The following is a 7,275-nucleotide window of genomic DNA, read 5'->3' as shown; positions in this document are numbered from 1 at the left end:
TCGAGCAAGGTATTAGGCATCATAGACATAGGACTGGTCTGCTCAAATCTTTGCAAGGTGCTGCCTTAGCCAAAGCACACGGTGTTTAGGCTCCATCTTCACAAAGCCATCACCTTGCCTTTTGTTGTCCAATAGGTAGGTAAGGCAAGTCATCAACTCCTCATCAGTGAAACCTAGAATACTCATGCAAATTTGATACAGATCAGGGTGGACATCTGTGGTCTGGACTACAACAGGTGCTTGGACAGCTTCAGCCAATTTGTTCACAGCTCCAGTAAGTCCTGCCATAATCCCAAGCTCTTCATCACTGAGTCTCCTTTTCTTTCCATTTGATCCATAGGAACTACCAGCACCAGCACCACTATGAGAAGGGCTGGCACCAGCAGAACCAGAGGCAGTAGCACCAGTACCAACAAGACATGGTTCTTCAGATGCACCAGCACCTTCAGTGATATCCGAGATGGTGCCAAGGGGCTCATTTGAGGCCATGGCATACTTGCCAGTAGCCTGTCTAGCTCCAAATGTAATTTGCATCTGCACATAGTTTTCGATTGGCACATTGAGGAATTCAGCATCCTTTGGGTTGTCTTTTGTATGGCCCAGCAGGTGTTCATCATCAAGGATGATTGTGAATGTATTCTCATCCCAATGAGCACCGCTTAGGTCCTTGAGCCTACAAACCCTGATCCATTTTTGACGCCACTTCCTCAAATGATTGTAGACCTGGGTTCTTGTGACTTCTTGGCCACTGAATTCAGTCAGTGCCTTGGCAACAGAGTTGACATGGACCTCCTTGAACCTTTTATCCGTTTTTACTCCTTGCCCAACCAAGTCTGCAAACTTCCTCAGGATAAAGCCTGACATCACAGGGGTCCAGCGCATGGCAGTCCTTGAGGTACTACCAGCAGCAACTTGCTCAAATTCCATAGTCTATATAAAATTGAAGTCAAGAGAAGAGGTAATGAAATGGCATCATAGCATAGGACCAGTTTTCTCAGCATATAAAAAATAATTAAGCTTCAAAGCAGAAAGTAAGGCTGATAACAAAAAACATCACTGCAGATCACAATTTCTCTCAGCATATAAAAACAATTAAGTTCCAGGAAAAACATCACTACAGATCACAATTTCTCTCAGCATATAAAAATAATTAAGTTCCACAAAAAACATCACTGCAGATCACAATTTCTCTCAGATTGTAAGGCTGATAACAAAAAACATCACTGCAGATTACAATGTTTCTTAGAAGAAAACCACAAAGAAATTACACACGGCTAGACCCCCTATGCTGCCACATTTGAGTCGATATAACATCTCTTTGTTGGGTCCAAGTTTGGTTATCATGAACTGCATCAATGGCACCTTCCACATTGGCAATGTTTGGAGCCCAAGTGTTTTACGAAGGAAAATGTGAATCCAGCCCATATCTAAGAATCCAGTTGTGAAGGATGGTGCATGCTAACACAAGCTTAACTTGTGTCGGATATGGATGAAAAGGCTTGTTGTATAGAATCTTGAATCTATTCTTCAAGGCACCGAAAGCTCTCTCAATTGTTACTCGGAGGGAAGAATGCCTTAGATTGAAGAGTTCTCTTGGATTGAGTGGATGATTTCCTCCACCAAATTCTCTTAGATGATATCTTGTGCTACGGTATGGAGGTAGAAATCCAGGTCTAACAGCATAACCAGCGTCAACTAAATAGAATTTTCCTAGTTCAAAGAATTCTAGTTAGTTTGATTGTGAAGTAATTTAAAAGCATATTCAAACATGTTATGGAATTACCTGGTGGCACAATGAGGCCATCAGATCTTTCCAATGCATCCGATAGAATCAAGGCATCATGAGCTGAACCTTCCCAACCAGCAAGCACATAGGTAAATCTCAAATCAAAATCAACAGCTGCTAGAACATTTTGTGTCGTTGTGTGCTTTCTACCCATGAAGGCTGCTCTCATTGAACTAGGAACCCTAGCCAATACATGTGTGCCATCAATGGCACCAACGCAATCCTAAATGTTTAAGTTAAAATGATTAAAACAAAGACAATACTAACATATTTCAATTAAATGGTTAATGTGCATTCCTAAATGGAATGGAAAGTACCTTGAAGTACGGGTACCATCTTCTACTAACATGAATTTTGGGATGGACAGAGGTGGAAGGAGGGGTGATCATCTCAGTGCGTAGCTCACCAATTGCACTTAACACCTCGTGAAAATATCTACTAATAGTCTCAGTAGATCTTCGGAAGGTGAATTTGAGAACCCTAAACCTTTGATTATGACCAACAACATGTAGAAACATTGCAACTTGTTCTTCTACAGAGCTATGAATACTATCCCTTAGCAAGTGTCGAGACCGAAACAAACCACAAAGCTCAAAGAAAGGGACCTTAGACATTCTAAGCAGCTCCACACATTGGATATCATCAGATTCATAGATAAATCTAAGATTTGCCTGCCTCTCAATGTCCCTTTGAAACATTGGACCATATGTGACACGAGGATGAAAGAGTCTATGCGTAAGGCATGCAAACATCCAACAAGATATAGCAACGACTAATGTCGATGTTCTCAACTTCAGCAAATGACGATTTGGACCCAACATATCTGAATAAATAAGAGAAGGGAATTGTTGAATGAGAAAAAAATTGTACTCTGCTCAGATTGTAAAAAACAAGCCAGGGTTGCTACATCTAATGATGTTCCTCCAAACTGGCTTGGTAACATCACAGAAAAATTGTACTCTGCTCAGATTGAACCAAAAAACATCACTGAGAAATTGAGATCTGCTCAGATTGAACCAAAAAACATCACTGAAAAATTGTGGTCTGCTTAGATTGAAAAAAAACATCACTGAAAAATTGTGGTCTGCTCAAATTTACAGAAAACATCACTGAAAACTGGTCCTAAGCTCAGACTTTAAATAATTTCATCACTGAAAAATGATCAGGATAAAAGAAGAGAGATATGGAGGTAGCAGCATAATATAATGCATTAACTACCTGCATAGTATAAAAAGAAGATAGTTATGGAGGTAGCTGCATAATATAATGCATTAATCCATTAAATTAAACAAGACAAGAGGCTAAAGAGGGGGAGAAGAAAGGAGGAACAAAAGGTAAGATTGTTGTAAGGGAAGAGGGAAACCGGAATAGATGAAGGTAAGAGGGGGAGAAGAAAAGAGGAACAACTAGCTACTTAATATAATAGACAAATTATGCTAGTTGCATAATCCATTATATTAAACAAGCAGAAACATGGCAAAACATGTTAAAGTTCAGTTAAGCACACAACTAATATTGAAAGATGGCAAAATTCAGTTAAGCATTTACTTAACAAGCAGTTAACAAGCAGATATATATTTAACAGCTAGAGCAGTATAATAGTGCCTACAAAATCCTGAAGAAACATCTGAACGCAGGAGGATGCAAAAAAAATTGTTTTGTTTTATTACAGCTAGAGCAGTTAAACTACAAAATAAGCAGATGTCTACCATAACATCTACAAAAACACCGCAGATGTCTACAGCTAGAGAAGTTAAACCAATAACATCTGAACACAGCTAGACCATATGAATTCAAACAGCTCATGAATCAAGATAGAGCACACTGCAACATGTTAGTCTAAATGTCTACCATACAGAAGCAGGTGAAGAGCACATTCTAATTTCTAATATATTGAATCCGGTTACTGAGGTGCATCAAATGATCCATGTAAAACTAGATTAGTTCTACCATACAGAAGCAGGTGAAGGCTACTGGCAAGTAAATCTAGTTTTACGTGGCATCAGATCTGAGGTGTATGAGGTAAACACAAACAAGCAGGCCAACAAATCTGAGGTGTATGAGGTAACACAAGCTTTTTTTGCATGCTAACACAAGCTTGCAACTAAACACAACAGATCTGAGGTGTATTAGCGAATCAAGAAATAATCGAAGCAAAAAATCTGTCTGTGATGACCTTGCAACTAAACACAACAGATCTAAGGTGTATGAGGTAAACAATCAGGCCAACAAGATCTGAGGTAAACAATCATTCTAAACAATCAGGCCAACAACTAAACACAACAGGAAGATCAAGAAATAGAGGAGTGTGAGGTAAAGACTGGCCTGTGTATGAGGTATTAGCGAATCTAGGTCAGGCAGCAGATCTAGGTGTAGGGGGAGATGACCTTGCAACAAGACCGAAGGATTAGTATAATCGAAGCAAAAAATACAAGAAAAATGTTTAAAGAACAACAGATCGATGGGGGACAAACCTGAGAAGATGAAGATGCGATTGTTGCTGCGGTGATCTGATCTAGGATAGGGGAATGTGTTCGCTCGCAGATAGGGATGGCAATTGGACCCGTGGGTATGGATACCCACGGGTTTCGTACCCGGTGGACATGGATTCGGGTTTGAAATTTTACCCATGGATACTATCGGGTCGGGTACCCGAAATACGTCGGGTAGGGTACGCATATTATGTTTTACCCATGGATATCCACTGGATACCCGAATTGTGTTTTTGTGGCCCATGAAAAAGAAGCCCAAAGGTTAAATCACTGAACCGCTAACCCTAACTCCCTAAATTCCCTACTCCCTTCCCTTCCCAGCCGTCCCGGTCGCCCACCCCACTACCCCAGCCGCCACTCCCAGTCGTCCCAGCCTCCCAGCCTTCCCTGGAGGCCAGGACCCCAGCGCCCCACGCGGCCACGCCGGCACGCGGCACTGCGGCAGTCCCAGGCCCCCAGCCGCGCGCCCCCGCCCAGGCTCCCAGGCGGCGGCCAGGCCCCAGCCCCGCGCCCCCGCCCAGTAGGCAGCAGCCAGTCCGCCTCCACCCGCCAGGACGGCTCCCAGTCGGCCAGTCTTCAGGCTTCAGCCCGCTGCCCCGCTGCGACGCTGCCCCGAGCGGTCGAGCTACGCCTGCGCGACTGCGACCGGCGACCATCCCCAAGCTGCGACTGCGACCGGCGACCGTCCCCAACCTGCGGCGTCCCCGAGCCCTAGGCCCGACCGGCGTCCCCGAGCTGTGCCTGCGCGCCTGCGCCGTCTGCCGTCGGACCCTCAGGTACTCTGTCAGTAGCTCAGTACTCAGTTAGAAGCCCAAATCCACCGGATACCCGACGGATACCCGGTGGGTACGGGTACGGGTCCATTTTTTTACCCGATTGACTTGGTGGGTATGAATATTTGTATAAGGGTCGGGTATGATATCGGGTCGGGTATTATCAGACCCGAACACAACCCGACCCGCTGCCATCCCTACTCGCAGATGAGAGCCGATCGAGGCCATAGGAAAAACAAATCAATCGTCCAAATCCTAGTGTCGGCGGAAGAGAGAGGGAGAGGTGAGAGAGAGCATGGCGACAGAAGAGTCCAAACCCTAGCGTCGGCGGGTGCGTCTGAGAGAGGCGTCGGAGGAGTGACGGGATTGACGGGAGAGACGGGAGAGACGAGAGAGGCGTCTCCAAACCCTAGCGTCGGTGGCTGCGTCTGAGAGGCGTCGGACGAGAGTGACGAGAGTGACGGGAGGAGCGTCTGAGAGGCGTCTCCAAACCCTAGTGGCCAAGTGAGCCAGGCCGCGGAGCGAAGCTCGAATGCCGCGTTTCTGCGGAGCCAGGCCCAAAAATAAATCTGGCTCGCCTCAGCCAGGATTTTATGTTGGGCCAGGCAACCAAACACAATTAACTTGTACGAAACGGGCCTGGTTGTGGGTTGGGCCAGGCAACCAAACACCCCCGTAGCAAACTTTGAAAGCAGCATGTACTCACCATTCGGTCAGTAGAACTGATTTCAACATAATCACATAACGATTAACTTTGAAAGCAATATGTACCGACTGGTTGATTAATAGAACTGATTCCAAGCTTTTTCTACCTGTCGGTTAGTAGAACTGATTTCAAGCTGCTTCGCCGACAGAGCTCGAGAATGTTTGGAATAGTGCTCTATAGGCATCTGAATCATGCATGTGGCGATCAATTAGAGAGGAGTGATCAAGAAGATCATGTACTTTTCTTAGGACATATAAAGGCTATTATAGGTGAAAGGCAGTGAGATAAATGTTTGAAAAGATTCTGAATACACTTTTCGGGATATGTAAAGGTCATAAGAGGTGAAAGAGACCTCAATCCCAAGAAACTAATAGAGGACCAATATCATACACTTTTCGGAATAGTGCTTCTAGTTTGGTTTTGGAGATTAACAACCACATAAGATTACTGTGTTTTATATAGGCATTACGAGTTAGGTATTATTTGGATAATCAATGGTTCTCATGCCCCAATCGATGGATTTTGGTTTTGGAAGGATTGTCTACAAGGTTAAGGATAAAATAGTTCTAGATATCAATTTGTGTTGGAAGACACTTAGAGTAGTTTGTCTATACCACTATATAATCCAACAGTTTAAACTTCGCAAAACCTACCCAACTAAATCACCCCACACCTATAACCTCCATTAAACCCACCAAACAAATTGTATCCAGACTTAACACATCATTAAAACCATTGGTCAAATTGTATCCAGACTTAATACATCATTAAAACCATTGGTTAAGATCGTTGGATCTCCCTCTTCTTTACCTACTCAAATCCAATGGATAATATTATTTAAATCATCCATCATTCCCTCTCTCTCTCTCTCTCCCCATGACCTCGCTTCCCCTAGCCTCCCCCTCCCCCCGCGTCCTCGCCACCACCTCCTCACTCGCACTGATGCTGCTGTCAACTCCTTCCCTCACGATAGTGACACCGCTGTCGTCGACACCTCTCCCTTCCCCTCCCTAGGATCGTAGATTATATGCTAGTTTAGTAATATAGTTCTAAATATCAATTAGAGTTGGAAGACACTTAGAGTAGTTTATTTAGGTCTTTGTTTTTTCTTTGGTCGTACTATAAAGAAGGTTATTATAGTGTTAAGATGACAAACTAGAGGAGGGGATAAATAATTCTTTATAAAACTTAAACATGTTGACTAATTGAAACAAATGTAAAACATAAACTAATTTATTTAGACAAGACTACATTCATATATCTTTGACAAGCACCTTACAAAGTTCCTAGTTAAGAAACTACCATGCCAAGCTAGATAGAGCACACCTACATAATTTTAGTTGATAAGGTCACATAAATCTATATAACTAATAATTAAGCATACAAGAAGGCGCCTACACATATTAGTGAGCAAAGCGCACAAAGCCTAAGCACACTAGCACCACTCAGCTAGTAAAGCTACACAAGTTAAATTAGAGAACTGTTACACGGCCCTCTAACTAAGTTGGTTAGGTGGTC

The sequence above is a fragment of the Zea mays genome, chromosome 9 (genome assembly GCF_902167145.1).
Source record: "Zea mays cultivar B73 chromosome 9, Zm-B73-REFERENCE-NAM-5.0, whole genome shotgun sequence".
Classification (NCBI taxonomy): Eukaryota; Viridiplantae; Streptophyta; class Magnoliopsida; order Poales; family Poaceae; genus Zea; species Zea mays.
The sequence above is the reverse complement of the archived record's forward strand: the minus strand, read 5'-3'. Positions refer to the sequence as shown.